Raw genomic sequence first — 22518 nt, forward strand, 5'->3', positions numbered from 1 at the left:
TCTGGCTCTATCACCACTGTCCCTGTTCCATACATGGACTATGGTCCAGTTATCAAAACTCGACTATACACCAGTTGGCAGTCGACCTGAAGTGAGCAATGAAATAATAGCTTTTTTCAAATCAAGCCTTATTTAACTCTTTGGCCATCTTGTTTCTGTAAAGATCGAAAGGAGGATGTTGTTTTGGCTAGGCAACACATTGATCACAGTTTTTTAACTCACCACTTCCTGTTATGTAGTACTGATGCACCAATGGGTGGTCTGTGTAGCACTCAGGTCACAATTGTACATATTTTATTATCATGCCGTCATTACAACCAAGAATGACAATGCCATTTTAAACATTTTTAAGGTTGGTTTGCCCTTGACATTAGCTAATGCCATAGGTGACACTGACTGCCTCACTCATGTTTTTACATTTTTAAGAGCCATTGGTCTTTTTTTAACTTAAAGTTTTTATTGGATTATATACTGTTTTAACTTGACTTCTTTTACATATTTTAATTTTATTTTGACCTGAACCCAGGACTGGAAAGGCCAACTTCAGGTGACTGACAGCAAGTTTCAACTTAATGCTTTAGTCTTCCTGGCAGGTCTTAATTTTACATTTTTTTATGTATTTTTACCTTCACTTCCATATACCATTATGGTTTACTACATCTTGTTTGGCACAGATAGCCTAGTAGCTTTGTGCCAATAAACATGAAATACTTACCTACCTTGCTAATTTGAACCGTAACCTTCTTTTATTAACAATACTAGTTTCATCTTCCAGTTTCAAAGTCTTGAATACAACTCCTACCAAAACATTGGCATTTGCCACAATTACATGAATGGAGTATCCCTGGCTAATCATAATATTTATTTTTTACATGCTTGTCTTGGTGTATTTCATTCCTGGGAGCCTCGTATGAAATTCATATTACTATCTGTATTTTATAGGCTTTTTTGTCAGATGGCAATCAGTCAGTGTAAACTATTATCATATGATTATAATAATGCAGCTGGTTTTTAGACATCAATATTTGCCTTATATACCCAAATTCTTCATGATTTACATAATTATTTATAGTACTCTGTATATCTGAAAAGCGAGATTTTATGAAAATTTATTTTAAATGCAGAAAGAAAAATTTACATTTGAGCTTTCTGTACTGCTTTTAAGACTTGAGACTTTATAAACTGTTTTAACTGCCATTTAGTAAAAAGCAATAATTAAATATTTGTAACCTTATCACTGTAGAAATTAGCCTTGAAGTGTATTAGAGCTCTACGAGTCAAGAAAAAAGAAGAAAGAGGTCCTCTTGTGTGCCAGATTTGTAAAGACAAAACATTTACTGCACAAGCAACCTTGATGTATCATTATAGAAGTCATGCAGGTAAGTAAACAGGACACTATCAAATTAAGTATATTAAAAGTAAAACTGGTAAAATACATTTAGTATTAGTATCTGAGAAATAAGGTCTTTTAATATGCTAAATTTAATGAAAAGAAAAGGAATCAATGTCATGAAAGAGGTTTAAGTTTATTAAAATGACTTTTTTGTTATTAAGGTGTTTGAATAGTGTTTTTAAAATCATATAGAAAGTTATCCTTCAATAAATGAAGCTAAACATGATTTTAGAAGTTATCTTTCTGTGCAACAGCTTCTTGGAGTTTATTAAAAATATCAAAAATTTAGCTTTTATGTTTGAAGGCATTTTAGTTGATGTGTAATTATCGAATATCAGACAAAATGTTCATAAGTAGATTATATTCAAATAGAACTAAGGAAAGTGTTAACAGAATAGAGAAAATTGTCTTGGTGGTAGAAAACAAAGGCACTTGTTTTTCAAATAAAAGAATCTTAGTTAGATTTAAAAACTATATTTTTTTATTATTTTTTTGAGTATTTTGATAGCCTGTTGGACTAATTTTTAAATTCTCTGATGATAATGTATCCTGAGAAGAGCTGTTACTGTTGAGGTAGTTTCCATTATTCACAAGGGCTTGGACAGTCTCAGTGATTATACTGTAATGTGGAAAATGAGTTCCAAAACATATTTACCCCTTTTCACACTACAGCTTTTACTTGACTTTTTATTTTTGCAGGAGTTCCCGAGTCTTTGGAATAAAGGATTGATGTTGCCTATCTATTTTCATCCCCATCGTTGTTGGCTTCTTGACTTTCTTCAGCTCTTCCAGGTGGTTATAGTTCCACTCCTGTTCAAGTGTTCCAATCCTTCAGTACGTTGGTGCTCAGAATATATTCTGTCCATGTTTTTCTTCTGCTTAGTTGAAACCCTCCTCTTGGCAGCTGTGAATATTGTATACCTTTGGTGTCTATGGAGCTCAGCCCAAAGAATTTCTAATTGTGTGGAAAGCCTATACCATGGAACCATCAGTACTACAGGTCCTGGTGTCAGGATTAATCCTTCAGTTTACATTACCACCACCATTATTCTTTTCTTACTCCAAAACCATTTGCTTGCATTTTTGTTACTAATGGGGTATACACCCCAATCCTGAACTCCATTTCAGTGATTTCTGAGGCAAAGTTTTTAGGGCTTATCTTTGACCATAAGGTTACTTTAATTTTTCACATCAAACAACTTTATGTGAAGTGTCCAAGAACACTGAACATCCTTCATGTCCTTTCTTTCACCTCTTGGGGAGCAGATTGATGTCAAGTGATTAAGCTCTGTTGTGCTCTCATTTGATCTAAACTGGTCTATGTGTCTCGGGTTCTGTTAGAACCATTGCCTTGAAACTGTTGGCCTCCATTAACTATCTAGGGCTTTGGCTATTCACAAGGGTTTTCTTGACTTCTTAAGTCCAGAGTTTGTACACCAAGTTCTACAAACCTTTTCTTCATTTCCACCATTTGCAACTTACTCTGCAGTATTCTACCAAGCTTCAGTCTTTACTATAGCATTCCACCTGGGGTTGTCTTTTTTTTTTAAACCTTGGTGAGCTGTTATTTTCTAGAACAGATGGTCTCAACTTCTCTAGGTATTTGTATCCAGGTGCAACTGGCTGAATTGTGTCTGGCATTGGATGATGTTACTATCCCCAAGGGTCAGTCCATTACACCATGGCTTATTACAATTCCACCTGTGACCATTCTTTGAGTCGTCTGAAGAAGGTAGATACTCCCAATTAGAAGTACCACGTTCTCTTTGTCAAATGTCTTTCAAACCATTCTTCTGTTCCTCTTTAAACGGATGATTCAAAATCAGGTGATTCTGTGGGCTATGCTATAGTTTGTTGTGGCTCTGTGATTGCTCACAGGATATCCTCTACAGTTTCTGTGTTCACTGTAAGTTGTATGCCAGTTTTCTTGCTCTGGATCATATAGAAACTGTGCAGTACACTGAATGTATCATTTACATTGACTGTCTCAACTCTCTGATGGCCCTGGAATTGCTTCATGTTAGTTCTCACCCTGTTCTCATCAATATTCATTTTTCTTTTGATCACTAATCAATTTCTACAGATATCTGACCCTCTTGATATTCATGGGAATTAGCTCACTGACACTGCAGCTATGCCTGACTGCCTGGGTGCTGTTACAGCTATATGTATCCCATATGTGGACTACAGTTCCATATTTGAGGCTTAGCTTCTCGCCAGTTGGCAGTTTTGTTTCCATAATGATTAGGAGGAGGAAGTTGACGTGACTCTGCTACACATTGGTCACAGTCTTTTAACTCAATATTTTCTTTTATCTGGGACTGATTCACCAGTGTGTGGTCTTTGTGACACTTAAATCACAATGGCTTTAGTGGACTGGTATTTTGTAATATACAGTCACATTTCAGTTATTATACATTATATATGTATATAGATTATTACTATTTATAAATAAATTATTAAACTTAATTTTCTTAAAATATAGAACAATAAAGCAAGAAGTAATTCAAAAAATTGTTTATTCTCATTACAACCTTAATGCTTAATTGTTGCTGGACATAGGTTGCTAAGCCTTTAAAAATTTTGCATGTGGGGAATGTCAAACAAATTTTTTTTTGGTTTTTATATGTGCAGTTGAATAACCACAAAAATGTAAATAACTACAATGATATCATAAATTCTACTATAATTTATTAATCTTAGCAACTAAGATTTATTTAGATTTTAAAAAATAAGAAACTTCGAGCAGTTTATAGACATTTACCCCCTTTTAAATCTTGGATTGAAAGAACACAATAGTTTTTCAAAGTTTGAAATAGCTGAGAAAGCCACTGTGGGGATATTCTAAGCTGTTGATTGGTTATTCACATGTCATGTACTGAAGTAAGAGTACATAAGGGACCATTTCAAAAAATGGAAAGAATTGAATGGAGCCACTATGTTTGATTCAGTGTATAAGCCATATCTCAGCAAAATAAAAGGATATGAGGTTGTTCTTTTATATTCTAGCTTATCAATATTAATAATTTGAGTTCCTAATTTGTATAAAATTATAGACTTAGTATTTTGGCATCAGAAACATCTAAGTTTAAACAGCTGTATTCAACATCACACATGACTCACTGAAATCTATATTTAAATGTGCTCTTTTGAATATTTACTTTTAAAATTAAGAAATTAACTTGTATATAGCATTAAAGTTTGGATTATAATCTACAATTTGATTCCAAACTTGTTGACATAAATTCATAAAATAGTAGTTCAATAAAATTTTGAATACAAGTCAACAAAAATGATGATGTGACCTTTGAACTCTGAACCATTGCGAAAGGGTTAAAGCATATATTTTGTAAATAGTCATGTTTTAAGAAATATTAATATTTGGTAATTTGATAGTAAACTACAGTTTATAAGTATAAGGTGTTGTTTGAAAAACCCATTTTAATAATTTTCTCTTTCGTTATTTCCTTTTAAATCATTTAACACCTCATAAACTCTTTCTCACATATCTACTTTCATCCATCCTTTATTACCTTGAAGATAAAATCTCATTCATAGTACTTTGTAAAACAAATCCACACATTTATTTTTTTCTCAGTATGGACTACCATAAGTGTTCATGACTGGCAATAATCTTATTAACTTATTCCCCTTAAATATTTCTAATTCATCCCTGGAAAATGAAGGTCTCGCATCCAAATTTTTTTAAAGTACGATTTTACCTACAATTTTTTTAATTATAATCTAAGTTGTAATTTAACTGTTAATGTTGTTAATTAATTTTGAATGCCTAGATAATGAAACTAGTGTAGTTTGGTATGGAAGGTAAAACATTGATTAGGTAGCTGTTAGTTTTTCATTAACTGTGCCATTATTGTGATCTTTTTGTTAAAGTGGGTATACTTTGAAATACATCCACCTTTTCTGTAGAGTGAAATGTTACTAAGTTTATAATGCATTAATTTACTATTATAGCAAATACATATAACATTACTTTTACACTCCATTGTTGTTTTAATTTATTTATATTTCTTAGTTAAGAATTTATTTTCATAAGTATTTTTTCATTTTATTTTTTAGGTATAAAACCTTTCAGGTGTACTGTATGTGGAGATACTTTTACCAGACAGCACAGTCTGAATTATCACATGTTAATCCATAACAATAAAAGCCGTTTTGTATGTTTGGAATGTGGACGCAACTTCCGCCACCCCAGTCACTATAAGGAACATCTTAGGAGGCATACTGGTGAAACTCCTTATGAGTGTGGAGATTGTGGCCACAAGTAAGATCTTCAGAAAAAATATTAAGATATTGTATTCAAACTTCTAAATATTTGTAATTATGTTTTTACTCTTGGCCTTAGGATTTGAATGGACAGCTGTGTATATGTTAATTTCATTAATATATTAATTTAAGTAGCTGTGATAACAAAATGATACAGGGTATTGTAGTGTACTTACTATGAAATGCCATGAAAAAGTGCTAACATGTAATTTCATATTTTCATGGCATTTCATAGTAAGTACACTACAATACCCTGTATCATTTTGTTATCACAGCTACTTAAATTAATATATTAATGAAATTTCATATTTTAAGGAATACTTTTTTTTATTAAATAATTCACTACTGAAAAAACAAATAGATAAAAATTTTTGATCCAGTCTAAAAGTAAAATTCTCTCTCTTGTCAATTTTAATAAGATTTTCACATCTTATGTATATTAAAAGTGTAGATTTTAGAAATTGTATTAGAAGCAAGTTTTATTTGGGTTGATGTGATATGGTGATGGTTATTGTTTCACTTGGTTCATGTTGCTTTTAATCAGAAGTTTTAATTTGATAACAAATCTTGTGTTACTCATTTTTTTTACTTATGTTGTTTGGTGTTATTTGTTAGATTCAAAACAAGAAATACATATAAACGTCATTTAAAACTCGCCATGGAAAAATGCTTACAGCACAAGGTATTATTACATTGGCACTGGATGAAATATGTGAGGTGCAGAGTTCTCCAGGGAAGAGGAATCGCCTTGTACGTAAAAAAAACAAGTCTACCCAGTGGCCTGAAGTAAAGTACTACAGAGAGATTGATCCACATATACTGACAGGTACATGTAACACTGAATGGAACTCATAATGAACTTTTTTATTGTTGTTTTGTCAGCTTTCAATTGTTAAAATACCTGAGAATTTTAAGATATCCCATTTTTGATTCATGATATTGTTAGTATGTTGTATTATTTCTATCAAAATTTGAAATCATGTTTTTGGGAGATTTTAATGCAATTCCTAATTGTAACAAAGAAAAACAAGTAAAGTGATTGTTGCTATGAGACACGTATATGTAAATTGTTATAAATTCAAAAGATTTATGTTGAGAACCATTTAATTCTGTAAATTGTTTTTAAAGGAATGTTTTATTAACATAGTCCTAGAATATGCCAAAAGTAGTATTTGATAGTATTTTCATACAATTTTGTTATCAGTACTAATAAATTATAAATTTCTTTTTTGAAAAATGTCACATAATTTTAAATGAGGTTTCTGTATGTATCAATAGTTAGAATTTTTATAACAACTAATTATCCTTCTATCAGAAATAACGATAATTTTGCAGCACATTATAATAAATGTTTATATAACAAAAATTAAATAAATAGTTGGGTTTGCACTTAATGTTTAATAAGCAGTCTTAACTTTTATTGACAAATTAAACATTTCAGTAAATTTTCTCTCTAAGTTTCTGAAAATGACCATGAACAATATATTTGAGCTTAATAATGTCTTTTTTTTCATAAGAAAAAATTCCTATTACATTGAATTAATGGTTTAGTCCCATATTCTTAAAAGGGATTAGTACTATAAATATACAAGATATTTTTTTGCAGCACAGTCTCAATAACTTATTTTAGTGTTGAACTTTGGTGACTGCTCGTATTAAATAAAAAAAAAACAAAATGAGCATTATGTTCCTGACTCATGTAAGAAATGTGATATACAGACTTTGGACCAAAAGTCAGGCATGATCTTTTATAATTGTTTTAAAGAACTTTGTACATAAAGAAATGCCTTTTTTGTCGTGAATATGTGTATGAAAACAACAGCAAGTGCTTACTACTGTGGCTTTTGATAAGTTATTGTTTGTTTGTTAGCCAGAAAGATAATGTAACTTATTAATACCAATCATTTATAGTTAGATTAGAAATGATCTCATGAAGTGTTTCGTGTACTGGGGGAAAAAAGTTGTGTCTGCAGTGACAGGTTCTGTAGTGCTTATCTTTGTTGTTTTAAATTTAATTAGAGGCTGAAATTTAACTTTATTATCTCTTAAGTACACCAAATACTATCTACTGGTGAAGTTATATGATTTTGTACTGGGAAGCATATGTTAAATAGACAAGAAGGATGACTGTTGAATGTTTGTGGCAGATGTTTTTATTGTACTTTTATTTATATTATTTCAAGATCATGTAATAAATGTAAAAGTTGTCAAGTGTGTGTTGTTATGGATGCTGCTGAATCAACATTTCTATCATTTTTTAGCTTATAAGATACTCTGGTAGTAGATAATTAAAGCTTTACATAGTTTTAAAAATTTATCCAATAAAATAGTTTACTCAAACTACTGTAGTCTTTAAAATATAAGTATTGGATATTCTTTTTATTCTTGATTGAGTATAATATATCATTAATCACTGCCCATTCTAACATTTTTAGATATTCGATATGTAGTTAAAAATGTTACATTATTGTAAGAGGTGTCTGTAATAAGCATTTGATTAAAAGCATCTTTACAAATTAAGCAACTAATGCAAAGTTGTTAATGAGAGTAAAGTGATTGGACAGGTTCTTATCTTACAAATCTATCTTATGCTTCCAGCCTTTGGAAAATATTTAAAATAAAACAGTGCAGTTTGTAAGGCTTCTGTAGCTTATTGTATTTTAGTTATTTATCATTGATACAGAACTTTTAAAAAAGTGAATCAAAATAGGTTTATCAAACAAGTATTTTCTGTCTTGATTTTGATTTGCTCACCAGCTGTTAAAGCACATACTTCCTTAACAGGCTATTTGCCATACTATACTATACTATAGTTAATACATAATATATGCTTGCCAACTAAATTTCCTTAACATATGAATGTGGTCTCATCAGTCCTTTATTTAAGCTGCAGTGGACACAGCTGATAGTCCAGCATGGATTTCCTTTTAGACACACACACGTTCTTTACTTATAGCAGTACTAACAGACAAATGTTTTTCCTTAACTGCTTGCTTTACCATAAGGGCATACATCCACTATTTCTATACCCAGGAACCATAGGGGTATATGTTGATAAGGGTTTTTCACACTAAATCGATGACATATGGTTTACAGGAATTTTCTTTCTCATTTCTAGGAATAAAAAATTATTTTAAAGATATTAAAAAGTAAAAATTCAAGAATCCAAATCAAAGTTATATGTATTTTTAAAGTATAAATATTCATCTATTCCTAACTGTTGAACTATATAAGTGAAGAGTATTCAGGGCTTACTCTGGACTAAATTTTTCTGTAGCCAGGCTATTAGCCAAATGATTTTTTTGGTAGCCAATTTTAGCCAGTGTTTTAGCCAGATAGGTTTGATCTGTATCCAACCCTCCAGCCAGTCACATACAATAAGACAGTTAAAGAATAAATGACAACTAAGTTCTTATCATACATTTTATTTCAATGAATTTATCATTTATCAAATTTATTATAAAACAACAGTTTCACAGTTACAAAATTCAATGTTTTTCACACACAAATCATTACAATAATGACATGGGAAGACGAGTCACTAAATTAAAAGTAACTGTTATTACATGCTGCTAAACAGGGGTCTCTCTAGACTTGCAAACCAGGGAGAAGTTTTGCTCTAATTTTACAAAATTATGGAAAAGTTTACAGTCAATAGCATTCTTTTCTTCTATTATATAATCTGTTTCAGATGACTTTTCCTAGAGCTTATGAAGGGTGAAGTTTGGTCTGTTTTGGGAGACCACTTCTCCCAAGTCTCTCTAGTGACAGCCCTGCTTAATAAAATATATATCATCACTCAAACATCACCAAACTAAACTTGACAAGTTTCAGTGACATTCATGCTGAAAATCTGAACACAAATTCATGACAAAATAAAAAATATATACATGCCTTGAAGCATGTCATTTTGTTGTGCCTTACGACTCATTTACAGTTACAACTGGTGCCTTTGTTTCAATGATTACATTAGAATACGTCTGTTCTTTTTTTGTACTCCAAATCTTAAAGGCACGTTTAAAATAAAAATTTCCAGTGTTTGGACCATCTATTGACAGACACATGATATTTTCCAGGTTTCTAGTACTCACTGAATTCCTCAGACACGTTTTTATCAAATTCTGCTTACTAAAACCTCTCTCACAATCAGCTGTTGAAACTGGAGCTACCAGCAGTCTCTCTGCCAGTTCTACACTTGCAGGGAAGGACTCTCTGTATTTTACTGTAGAAACTTTTAATGTCTGTTACAGACTTGCTTCCACTTTCAAAAGTAGATCTAGCAAATTTTGAAAATGATTTCAATTCTTGTTTTGTTCCCTCATGGCCAAAGGTTGACAAATAACACTGGGGAACACTCATTTTGTTGCATTTAAAAAAAGACCTTTCTATAGTCAATTTGAGTGTGTTGATTTCAAATCTGAAATCGGTTTTTGTCTGCAAGCTACAGATTTTATGCAATTTGACATTTTTATTTATTTTTTAATTTTTCATTATTATAGGAAATTATAGGAATAGCTTATCAATTTGTTTGTGTATTTTATTCAGGTAGGAATTTGGGTTTGTAACTTTTGCGTTTGTACACTTCATCTGGACAATCTCGTTTAATGCTCCAGCAGTAGTCAGCCATCATACTTTTGTCCCAGCGCCCTTGGTAGCATTCTTCCATGACCTTTTGGTCTTGGTGGAATCGTTCTCCTTGTTAGTCACTCACAGCCCCAGGTTGTCAGGGAACTTATCAAGGTGGCTGTTCAAAATGAAGCTTGATGCTCATGTTGCACCCAAGATCACGCAGCGAGGAGCATTCTGTTCACAAGTTCACTGTAGTTCTCCGCCTTATTGTTTCCAAGGAAGTTCTGAACGACTGCCACAAAGGATAACCATGCTGCCTTTTCTAAAGCGGTCATCTTAGCAACAAACTGATCATCACGAATTAGGGTTGAATCTGTGGGCCATCAAACACGCCTGCTTTGATCTTCTCAAATGATAACCCTGGTAAAGCTGTGATGATGTGTTGGAAACATTCACCTTCGGTTTCCAGTGCCTTGACAAATTGCTTCATCAAACCTAATTTGATGTGAAGAGGAGGAAAGATGATCTTATCTCTGTTTACAATTGGGTCTTGTATGATATTTGGCATGCCTGCTTCAAGGGTGTCACGAATAGGCCAGTCCTTCTGGACCCAATGTTTGTCTCGTGCTCGGGTGTCCCACATACAGAGGAAACATGGAAACTTGGTGAAACCTTTCTGTTGTCCAAGAAGAAAGTTGACCATCTTTAAGTCTACACAAATGATCCAATTGTGCTCATGATATTTTAATAAGTCCATGACCATTCTCATATCATCATAGTCTTCCCATAAATGCACTGAGTGACCGACAGGTACTGCTCGATAAACATTCCCATTATGTAAAAGAACACACTTTAGACTGCATTTTGAACTGTCTAAAAAGAGTCTCCATTCAGCAGGACTATAGTAAGGTACACCCAGTTCTTTGAGAAGCCCTTGGATGTCATGGCAGTAAACAAACTGTCTGTCTTCTGAAAAGAAGGTCACTAAAAGCTGGTCACGCTTTCTGAAATATGATACTTTAACAGAGTGATCAACAAGATTTCTGCCTTGTAATCTTGATGCCAAAAGCTCTGCTGCTTTCTTTGAAAGACCTAAATCCCGCACTAAATCATTCAGTTCAGCCTGGGGAAGAGGCTTGGGGACGGGGAAAGGTTCAGTGTCTGAAGAACAGTTCTCCAATTGTGTACACTTTTCTGACAATTCACTGTCACAGCTGTCTTGTTAAACATATCATGTCCAATGTCTTTATCGTCCAATGAAGGCAAGCCTTTGAAAACTGGAACAGGAACTTCTTCAGAGTGCAGAGCAGGCGAATAGCTGAGGGAATGTTGGGATATGTAATCTTATGTCGGTTTTTCTTCCCAACACCCGTTGTGTTTACCATGCAGAAATAACAGTCAGTTACATGGTTGGTGAGTTCAGCCAAATCATTGGAACACCAAAAGGCAGACCATTGCATTTTCCTTTGGTCCAGTCTCAAAGCATTTCTTCACAATTGTGGCACACAACATGAGGAGCCCATTGCTTGTCTTGATCACCAAGATGAACTTCAAAATATGCCTTGTAGGCACGCTTGACAAACGAGGATATGTTACGTCTCTGACGATTGAGTGTGTAGCATCCACATATGTAGCAGAAGGCATCAGGCTTGTTTCTGCAATGATATCTATTTTTGGAAGCCATGTTTGATCTGAAACAAAAGAAGAATGATCAAAATATTAGAAGCTATCTATATATATGGACGTGAAAATGCTTATACATGGTTTACGCAAGTTCACATTTGTACAATTTCATTAACCTCAAATTGCATACAAACTAGAGCTTGTAGAGAAAAACTAATTTCAGATTTGAAATCAGTGCCTAGAACTCCTTCAGAATCAGTTAAAATATCCAATGCAACTCAAAGTTACTGAAAAAATGTTCCCCAGTGTAATCATTGATTGTGTCAATGTCTGCTGAAATGTCTGTGTCTTTGAGCAGTGGATTGAAGAAATTTTTTAGGGAAGTTGAAATAACTGCATCATCATTATCTGAAAACCTGTCATTCAGACTTCTTATCATATTTTCTGTGAACGTATCACGTTTTCTGCCTCAGACCTTTGAACTGCACTGTCTCTTATGGTATGCCCACCAAACTGAAAAGTGTACAGTCCATCTGAATCTAACTGAGGTTCAGCTGGCACCTCGTTCAGAAATTTTGACAGCATTTCACCAGATTTGTTTTGTTTCATTTCCTCCAGACACTCAATAGTTGAAGCAAGCAGTGGGTGAACTTCAGAGAAATTAAGATTTTTCTTCTGAAATGTTTTTGACAAAATGGCTAATGGCTTCAAACAATCAGCTAAGTAATGTGACACATACAGAAATTTGAATGAAGTGATGGGTTTATACAAGCTAAGAGCTTTACCAGAGGTCTCTTCCATAAATACAGACACAAGGCTGGAGTCGTTGGAAAGCAGTGCATCTACTGCACCTTCAAAACGTAACCATCTGCTGTGAAAGATCTCTTTAAACCTCTTTTCTTCTACATTAATAATGCTCTGCACTGCAGTCAAAGTTACCATATTTTTTGGCGAGTACTTAAAAAACGCAAAGATGGAATTCATAATATCCTGGTACTTGACAAGATATGGTATGCTGTCAGCTCCTATGGCACAACTCAAAGCTAGTCTATGTGCGATACAGTTTGTGGCTAGGACACCTGGTACAAATTGCTTTAGTCTAGTAACTACCCCAACCATCACAACAGCACCATCAGAGCTGACACTACATAAATTTTTCACTTCAATACCCTTCTCTGATAACATACTAATGACTTTTGTAAAAATGTTCTCAGCATTAGCTTTGTAAAGTTCACAGATTCCAAGGAAATAGGTCTGTGGTGTCACTGTACCGAACTGATCCATCTCTAATACACGGATGTAGCTGACAAGGTTCTGGTTTACTGAAATGTCTGTACTTTCATCAATCATGATGCTGAATTTTCCCATTCTTGGCTAGTTTGTATTTTAAATTTTCTCTCAACACTTCTGCCATACAATCTTGGAAGTCACTAATACTAGTGTTGTATTCATAGGTAGTATGTTGGTCTACTACCAGATGCTGGAACTGTGTTGCACCCTGGAATTAAAACAAAAAGAATAAATACATAAATAAATAATTTGTGGGAGAAGTGACTCTAGAACATGAATACATAAATCATAAACAAATTTCATCAAGAACAACAGAGAAATTCCACTTGTAAAACATTAGCTGATAATACTTCAACAATTGAAGAACATAAAAACTGTATTATATACATAATAAATAATTTGTGAGATGAGAAATTGTGGAACATGAATACGTAAATCAATAACTATAACAAATTTTTCATTAAGAACAACAAATAAAATCCACTTGCAACAAGAACAGAAAAACTGTATTGTATACATAATAACTTATACCTGCATCATACATAGTCTGTTTAGATCTGGAATTAGGGAACTTGGTAGGTCATGCTTTGCTGCAAAGTAAACATTGTGCATTGCAGCTATGATGACAGTCTCAGTTTTGTTTGTGGTTGAGACTGTGGCCTTAGTCATCGCTGTAGACACAGCTTGGATGCCTCCATTGCATCTCTGTGGTCTGAAATAAATGATAAAAAAATGAATTACCTCATGCATCACAACATCTTTTTAATGTAATAACACTGCTAAAGTATTAGGGAAATAAATTGACATGAGCATATTTTTTTTATTATATTTAATAATTTTATAAGTTTAACTATCCAAATAAGTCTCAACATTTACTCAGTCAATAAATACCTTTTTTCTGATGCTTGGTTAGGTTGTCTTTTTTCATCACTGCACAACCAGTTGTGAAAGTGTTTGAGTTCTGTACTTTAATGCACAATGTGCAAAACATTTGCTTTGTAGAGGCTTCATATTTGAGCCAGTTAAATTCATTCAACCATTTTTCTTGGAATGATCATGAACTGTCAGTTTCAGATTTGGATTTTTTTGATGGAAGCATTAGACAACTTTCACTGTCTAAGGGGCGTTTGGCCTGCGAAGAAGCCATTCTGAGATCTGATGAATTCGCTGCATATTGGCTCAATTTATAGAGAATCTTTCCACTAATTAACATTTAGTTTTTTACAAGTACATGTTTATTATGGTACTAATCCAGTAACCGCTTTTAATTAAACTTACCAGCCAAGCCATGCGCCATTAGATAATGTAATTACACGTGTGAAAGCCATCACAATCTTTGTGGTCGTCCTTTAATTATAGGGCCGCTAATCAACCACATATAAATGAGTTATTCGTGTGAAGCTGTTAGGTCGCTGTTGATTGAACAATTTTTCACACATTTATCGATCCTGACCATAACCTTGCATGAATGCAGACGGGTTATTGATTTTTATCTGGTTACCGCATACTTGCATTAAAAAAAACGTTGATGTAGTGAACCAGTCTAGCATTTTGTAAACAAACAGTGTTTCATCGGTATATTCGCCAATTACAATTTTTCTTTGCCAAAAAACAAAAATAATAGCCATTGGCAAATATGGCGAGCGACAGCGTGAGCCCTGGTATTTAAAAATGAAGTGTGAACCATGAATAGAAAATACAAGAGACAGTTTACTAGACATGTAAAGCTTTCTATTTTAAATAAGCAGGATTAATTTGAAAAAACTTTGTGATAATTTTTATTTATATTTTTCATCACAAAATAATTAATGGAAAGAATAGATTTGAAAGTTATGTAAAAAATGTCTCAAATAATACACAACTAAAATACGATGTTGTAATTGGTAAAATGTTTTAATTTAGCCTTGCATCAAAATTTTTAATGCTTTGATAATAAATATTTTGCTTTTACCTATCATCTTTTATCATAAATTAAGCTAAATCTGAATAAGTACAAGTGTCAGAACATCTAGTTTTGCAGGATGGCCACAAGCTAGTAAAGTTAAAACAGTGTTGAAAGTCAGGAACACTTGTGATCCCTTTTATTTTAAGCCCAGAACTTGCATGTACATGAACCTTGTTATGTAGCTGTCATTTGTTCATATATTTTAATATAATTTTGACATAATCATGGTTAATCAGGCTGTGTTATTTAACCTGATGATTATCTAATCTATCTTATTTGATGATGGGTTAGGTCAAATATTCTTTTACCAATAGAAATAGAACAAGCTACTGTCTATCATTAAGTTGTAATATCCTTATTTGAAGGTTTTTGTACTCCCATTGTCTGAAGTATGTTTTAAAAAAGTTTTTATTAGATAGAATTGAGGAAGTGTTCAAATATTACAGTATCACATGTGTGCATTGTGTTGATGTGGAAATTTTTACTTTGTAAGGAAAGTTGGAAAAAAAAGGAAGGTGACCACCTTTTATTTTGTTTTTTAGCTTTGTAGTCAACAAGAAAAATACAAATGTATTGATTGGGTCATAAAGAAAATGTCAGTTGTTTATATTTTATTGGAACAATTAATGCACATACTAACAATGTATTTGGAATATTACAGTAGAGAATTCACAATTTTTTTAACAAAATAAAAATGAATTCTCTGCTTCTGGTCCAAGTGTGTTAGCAAAAGCACTGTGTGATGATCTTTTTAAAATTGGTCCACCACTCATATGTTTAACATCCCAGGAACTGTATGGACCTCACTTTAAATATGTAACAAACACATGAAGTAAATTTGAAAAGTCTAATACCAAACAGTCTGTTATGAACAATTAAACTTCAAAATTACAACTGAACTAGAAAACCTATGTATTATATATGTATGTATGTATGTTTTCTTAAATATTGAACAAAAAATATTTAAAACATGGTATTACAAATGCCCAAGGTATAAAATAATGAAACAGGTGGACATAGAATGGTCACTTGCTTTCTTACTTGAACAGAAATTAAGGGTATAACACACAAATATGATATAATTTTCACATCTGTTGAGAAATATGAATTCAGTTGAAATGTTTGCAGAACAGAAAAACAGCAAAGTAAGAGTACAGTAAAAGCAGAGCATTATAATGCTTTTTGTTATTCAATCAAAATTTCATTCTTTAGTACTACTGTTATCCTAGAATAGCAGAAAAAAAAAAAGGTTAATACTGAGGCATCTGAAACAACTTGAACCAGAAACAGTTTCCTGGCCTTGTTGAAAATTGTATCATTGTCATTTCACATTGAAAAGTTTTGTTTAATTCTATACAAATTCTACTTGGATTAATATACTAAGAATCTTTTTCTATGCTTTGCTGAACTGAAAGTCAATTCTATTATTTTGTTTGGAGTATCTTTGAAATTTAAGTGGGTAACCTCCACTAGGTGGCATTATTCAAAATGGCCATAAAAGAATCAATGTGCAAATTAAAATATATATCTGTATAGTTGATTTCTTCACTTTATTATAACATTTCTGAGTAGTCCCAGTGTACTTAGAAACTCTTGTCAACATCAGAAATGCCTCAGATGTAGTCTTTGGTCAAATAGATGAATCAATTAATCCAAACTAGCAACTTGCATTTGCAAATGTATGTATGTGTGTATATGTACGTTTTGTTTTACTAAAGAATGTGTTAACTTATTTCACAGTGTCATTTGTGTGTGATTTTTTTAATATTTTGTATCTAAATTCTTTCAGGAAAATGACAGAACAATGTCAGTCTACCTAAAAGAAATCATAATAAGAAATAAATGCAGTGTTGAAACTATTCTCAAGACCCAGTCTCAAAGGATGTACAAAAATTAGAAACTATACAGTTCTGTTTGTTCAGTTTGCCACAAAGACTGCTGTGATTCATAAGAGAAGTGAAAAGATATAAAGTATTTGACTAAGAAATGAAAAGGATTAGACAGGTATGAAGGAGTCTTTAAGGATGTTGATAAGGGCAGTGGAACAAATGGGTTCTTTCTTTATAAAGTAGAGTCAAGTGGAAATGGATGATACATCTCTTGTTTTATTCCAAGAGATGTATCAAAAACTGTAGTTTTGGATGATTCTTATAAAAGATACTGATATGTGAGAACATATTCTTAATTTCATCGGGAGTATTATGATCCTGTTGCCAGAGAAGCTAGATATCTTAGAGTTTTATGGAACTATGTATGAAAACCTAGTTCCTTGCCAAAATTATCTTCTGGTATTTCCTTACAACTACACGTTTGTCACATTTGAAAAAGTTGAAATTGTTGAGGAGGTTGTTATAATTTTGTAATAACCTTGTGAATAAAGAACCAACAGCATTCTTAATTGTGCACACGTAAATGCTTAAAGAACGATTATGAAATCTCCTGTTTTCTAACTTTTCAATAAGATACATCTTTTTTCTTCATAAGAAATTTTCTATTACATTGAGTTAGTGGTATTATAATTTACAAGATATTTTCTACAGGTTGTAATGATATTTTAAAACCAACATGTTTTATTGTATTTGATAAAGGGATCATGACACTCCCTGACAAAGTTGAGAATGTATTCCTTTATTTCCTCATTTTTTTGAGGATCATTGTAAGTTTTAACTTTGATCTTTTCAATATAAGAAACAATGTTTGGTATTTTCTATTTGGGTGTTTACAGTTCTTCAAGTTTCATGCAAAATAGGCATAAATATTTGTAGTGAAACAAGGCTTGAGAGAATCTGTATCTACCAAAAAGTTATGTATGGTAAATGAACATCAACTGTTTTATCCATTTCTGCTTGACTATGCTGTTGTTGTTCAGCTACCTCTTTATGGGCTACTGCTTGTTCATGTACCCTTATGATTTTGAGGTTTATTTTGCAGATCTTGTGAAGAAATAACCTGTTTGGTCCACTGCTACAATCAAATTTTCTCAAAGATCCTACCATACTTGTCCATTTCTTAATCAAATAGTTCAAATTTTGCCTTGCCATTGAGTATCCTTCCTCCACTTTTATATTCTAGCAATATTTGTAACAAGCTAAATAAGTACCAATAGACAGTTTTCAGCTTTTACACATCTAATGTTCTGTTTTTAGTAAAGGTTTCAACATTATAGTTATTTCTTGGTTTTTGAGTCTATTATGATTTCTTTTATATAGCCTGGAATTGTTCCATAATTTCCTTGAAGTAATTAAAAGACCAGTTATTAAAAATCATATCTTGTTGATTATGTCAAGCAAGTTTAGAGCATTTTTAATAAAATAAAACATTACAGACATGTGGTATTCTGGTTCTTAAATTATTTACCTATTTAACCAGCAAATTTGAAACATTTCTGGTGCTGATAAGAGGTTCCTAAGTGTACTGAGATGAATTAGCATCCTTAGAAATGTTATATAAAGTGCAGAAACCAAGTTTTGTAGGTATCACCATCATCATTTTGAATAGTGCCATCTTATGGACATTTCTCTCCCTACTGTTTGTTTGCAGGTATACTGCAGCTCAAATTGTATAGTATAATTCAAAGTAGTAGAAAACACATTGAAAACAAATTCTTCAACAAATGGAAATGGTTTTTATTATAGTAACCCAATTATAACTTAGTTATGAACTGAAATGTTATGGTATATTGGTTATGAAAATAATACTGTAATGATAGTAATGTACACTATATCCCTTAGTATGGGAGTAGAGATGTTTATATTTTGTTCCATTTTAGTTCTGATGCATGACTACACTAACCAAATGTTAAAACGTTTTATTCATTATGCAGCTACTTAACATAACTTATATATTGGAGAGTATAAGTGTTAGTGATTTGATTACATAGAGTATAACAAGCTTTAATAAATATACATAACTACTGCCTTACAAACATACATTTTCTTTGTGTAGTGAGATATATATATCTGAACACAATATAAAATAATAGGTATTTTAGAACCTGTCATAAATGGCTAATGTCATGAATCCACTACTGTATTGAAAGTTAGATACTTAAATTTATCAGATTGTTGCACAAAAAGCCTGGTGTTTGAAGTTTTAAGAACATGTCAGTACCCTCAATGTGTAACTTTGTTTAAAAGCAGCAGATAATGTTCTCTGACATTGACTGTTGACATGAACCACCACCACGTAGTTATAGTTATGTGAGATTGCCTTGTATAGCTAAAAACTTGTTATCAGAAGTTATTAGTTACTTATTTTTGGACTCTGCATGCAAGATGGGGTCGACATACTTTTACAGCTCATATCAGTTTTGTTATGAATTGGATAGTAAGTAATATGGCACTTATGATACATACTAAATTATGGGTTGTTTTTTTTAAATTTTAACAGGGGACAAAGTGGAAATATATATTTTATTATGTAGCTTTAAGCTTTGTGTGTGATTGAAAGCCTGAGATATTTAAGAGAAATACTCTACTTAAAATCTTTGAGTGTGCTGTATGATAGGTTATTTCATTCCTATGTAATACATAATTACATATAGATAGTTAATTTTTAGTGTCAGGAACCACTGCATTGAGATTATCACGTAGTTAAAATACAAGAGAATGTTTGTTTTAAACTGAAGTATAAGGTTAATGACCTTCCTATTTCTAATTGCCTTCACCTTCTGAGTCAGCTTGCTTTATATACATGATAATGGGAAAAGTTAAATCAATTATATCTAATCAGTGCCTTCAACAACTTAACATGAATATACCTTAGATATTTTCACCTACCATGTGGGAAAAAACTAAAAGTGCTTTTAAATTTGCGCTTCCATTACTGTACCCTTTTTTATAAAACCTTAATGCTATCATTCTAAAATTTAAACCTAACTTAGATAGTAGTTGTTTTAATATACAACACACTTGTACTATTAGAGATCAGTTGCTACATACAGTTTGTAATTAATGTGAAGCATTCATACCTTGTCACTCTAGTACTATTATACAGCGTAATATTTTTGTTTGTCACAGCTTTGATTACAGTAATTTCAACTTGCAGCACAAGCTTAATGTTCCACAGAATCTGTCTTCCAGAAACATTGTATACATTTTTTGTCTTAATTGTTTTATGCATTTATTTTGACTTGCTTTTTGTTACCTTCTGTTAGTTCAAGAATAAGTGTAACAGATGTTTCATTTTAAACAACTTAAGTAATTATTGCTTACAATTTCCTGTAATACATATAAACATGTTATTAACAGAAGATGTGTGTAGATGTTTATGCGAGAAATAGTTATTGTTAGAGGTCGAAGGGTAATAAAATCTGTACAAGCACTCGTAGTATATTTGTAAATGAACAGAATTTCTGTATTATCAGTATTTAATGTGTATAATTTACAGTTTAACAAATACAACACGTGTGTTTCATGGTAATATCTTCAACCTTTTATTACATTAAATTGAGATTGCAGATTCCCATTTAAGATATATATTTACTTTGTTTTAGTTCTTAAAAGCTCTGAAAGTTTTTGATATGTTACAAGTTTCAGTTTTCTTTAACTGCTTTCGAGGTTTTGTGGATTTTCATTCCATTTATTACTTTCACGATTTTGTATATTTTTACTATTTTTGTAAAGTTTCTCACTGAATTTGTGTGCAGAGAAATCAAGTAGTTGTGAAGTTTTAGCATGACTCCTGTGAATATATTTAATTGAAATATTATTAATGCATTTTCAAGGAATCAATATTAGTACATAATCTGTGTAAATTGAAAAAAATATTGAATACAAACAATACACTTTGTTTAATGTATACTATAGAAATGAAAATAAATAAATGTATTATCCTATGTATCATTCTGTGTCATTATTTTTTTATGTTTCTTTGAGTGAACTGGTCAGGTTTATTGTGAAATTCTCTATTTGGGAAAAGTGTCTTGAAATAGACAAATGTAATCTTGATGAATATTATCAGATGTAAAGATATGCTGATATGTAAGGGTCATTTATGCCAATAAAACTGTTCAGCATGTAATGCTTTCTGTAAGATTACTCATTAATCAGAAAATAATTTATTTGAATTATAGTTTCACTATCTTTTGTATCAGTAATTTACAAATAGCTTGGAATTTAATCTCTTGTTTAGTATTAATACACTTTGGAAGTAAAAGTCTATGGAAGTTTCAGTATTCATTTATCTTTATTCTGTTAAAGTATCAGAAAACTAACGAACTTTCAGACTAGAAACAGTAAAGGTATGTGAAAAACTATCTTAATACATACATTGTCCCAATTTTGCTAAATAGAAATGTAATAATTTACACCTGTTTCCAGTAAAACAGGAAGTTTTAGGTGTGTGAGTAATCTTTCATTAAAAGCTATGACGACTTAAAAACTACATATGACTATTTTTCTATGACACTTGTGCCATCATAAATCACTAGTGTGGAAACATTTCTAATAACTTAAATATTATTTTCTATCTATAAAGTTAGATGTAAGATATTTTGGTTGATTCATCACCAATAATGTTCATTCCAAAAGCCCCTCAGTGTAGATTCTTGTACGTGGTGAGGGGACCTCCCAGGGAAGGTTCTGTTCTTTCAATTTACTTCCTCTGGGATCTAAACATCCACCCACATGTTTGCCATGCGTGGCGACCTGTGAAAGGGAGGAGAGGGTCCTGGTAGCTGAGGGGTCCAACCCTAACACACTACTTTGGCCTTGAATTCCTGTAGATGGGTGGCCCCCCTTGGGTCAATTGGCTGGTCCACTTGGGCTAAGATCAACCAAGTACCAGTGTTGGAAGTTCTCAAAAGGTGTTGTGAACATTGTATCTCATGCTGGTATTTTGATATAGTGCTCACAAAATCCTGGCCTTGCTGCAATGTCCTTGTTTGACATTGTAGTGCATCCCCTCATAGGGCTCCATGGTGTGTGGGGTCAGTGGGCACTAAAATTTCCTTTTTTCCTATGGATCCTCCAAATAATAATTTAAATAAAATAGTGAAAAACAGTCAACAGGTAAATGACCACGTCTTGAAGTTTCTGAGCAGCAATCTTCAACATCTGTCCCATCTGTTGTACCTCATTTTCTTATCCTACATTTTCTTTCAAGAGAAAGCTTTAGGGCAAATGTCCCCCTTTTTTTATCCAGAAGGGACTGGAGGGACTTGCTGGCTCTCCAAAGTCAGTAAAGAATTTCGATCTGGAGACATATTGGTTGAAACATCCACATCCCAACACAGTGAACTCCTCTTGAATTCAAAGGCAATTGGGGATATACCTATTGAGATTACACCTCATGCTACTTTGAATTCATAACGAGGAGTTATTGTTGAGATGGATTTGAAGAACATCCCCGAGTCGGAGATTCTCGCTGGTTTCTCCACTCAAATTTCTACAGTGAGGCGCATCTCCACTTG

The 22518-nt window shown here is 32.4% G+C and overlaps 1 pseudogene across 1 annotated transcript in view; it reads left to right on the forward strand.

The window, feature by feature from the left end:
* The window catches only part of LOC143229782 (uncharacterized), a 74068-nt pseudogene extending 53121 nt beyond the window's left edge, over positions 1 to 20947 (forward strand). The window contains exons 7-10 of the transcript XR_013016073.1: positions 1244 to 1379; positions 5474 to 5678; positions 6296 to 6506; positions 16897 to 20947. The product of XR_013016073.1 is annotated as an uncharacterized LOC143229782 (transcript). The remainder of the gene's footprint in view (positions 1 to 1243; positions 1380 to 5473; positions 5679 to 6295; positions 6507 to 16896) is intronic.
* Positions 20948 to 22518: the final 1571 nt, after the last annotated feature.

This window comes from Tachypleus tridentatus, chromosome 10 (genome assembly GCF_004210375.1).
Source record: "Tachypleus tridentatus isolate NWPU-2018 chromosome 10, ASM421037v1, whole genome shotgun sequence".
NCBI classification, from domain to species: domain Eukaryota; kingdom Metazoa; phylum Arthropoda; class Merostomata; order Xiphosura; family Limulidae; genus Tachypleus; species Tachypleus tridentatus.